Source organism: Monodon monoceros, unplaced genomic scaffold, assembly GCF_005190385.1.
Source record: "Monodon monoceros isolate NGI ecotype Baffin Bay Population unplaced genomic scaffold, NGI_Narwhal_1 Super_Scaffold_21, whole genome shotgun sequence".
In the NCBI taxonomy this organism is placed as follows: Eukaryota; Metazoa; Chordata; class Mammalia; order Artiodactyla; family Monodontidae; genus Monodon; species Monodon monoceros.
This window is the reverse complement of record NW_021703778.1, coordinates 99,048,516-99,049,583: the sequence shown is the minus strand read 5'-3', so window position 1 is coordinate 99,049,583 and position 1,068 is coordinate 99,048,516.

The following is a 1,068-nucleotide window of genomic DNA, read 5'->3' as shown; positions in this document are numbered from 1 at the left end:
TTGTCATGTCTCTTTTTCTTCAACTCGGAATAATTCCTCAGCATTTTCTTGACTTTCATGACTTTTGACAGTTACTTTGTAGCATACCTTTCTATGTGGGTTTGCCTGGTGTTTCCTCATGATTAAATTCAAGTTTCGTGCATCTTTGATAGGAATATCAGGGAAGCGGTGCTGTTTTCTTCTTCTTGTACCTTATTAGGTGGCACGTGACATTTAGATTATTGCCCTATTAACTTATGTTATTCACTTTGATCATTTATTAAGGTAGTGTCTGCCAGGCTTCTCTGGTATAGTTACTGTTTTCTCCTTTGTGATTAATAAATGTTGGGGTAGATTGTACTTTGAAACTGTGTCAATATCCTGTTCCTCATCAAACTTTCAATTTATTCATTTATTGTATCAGTGTAGCCTCATGGCTTCTCATTTTTTGGTAGGTTATATAATCTGTTATTTTCATTGTTTATCTTCATGCTCACATTGTCACAGATTTGGCCATTGGGAGACCCTTAAAGTGGCTTCTGTGGCCTTTTGACACGTCCCTATCATTCTTTGGGTACTTCCTTGCTTTCTGGCACAAAATATTCTATTATCATCTCCTATGCTCCCCGTCTTAGCCCTGGGATCAGCCAGTTCTTCAAGGAGCCATTTCTCCAAGGTTCTTTTTAAGAGTAGTACATGATATTTAAAAGCCATGTTCTGGCTAAAATCTATGTGTGCTTGTCACTGTTGGGGTGTTGCTATTCTCAGGCTCTTTGAGTGAACAGATCGAGGAACTAGATGAATGTAAATTCACACACACAGATTTACATCTCCATTTTATATCAATATCAAAAACCACGACTAGACACTGTTCCCTCAAGTTTCAATCCAACACCACAAGGTTCCTTCTAGTTTCTTGTCTTCCACGTTTGGAACTCTCATCTCCTAAATGACAAACCTGGATCTGATTTTTCTTAAAATAATTATGTATTTGATAAATCCCTAAAGAGTTCTAGAATGTGTTACAATGGCATGAGGATTATTTTGAGCTGAAGACATTTGGGAATTGACAAACACAGGACAATACTT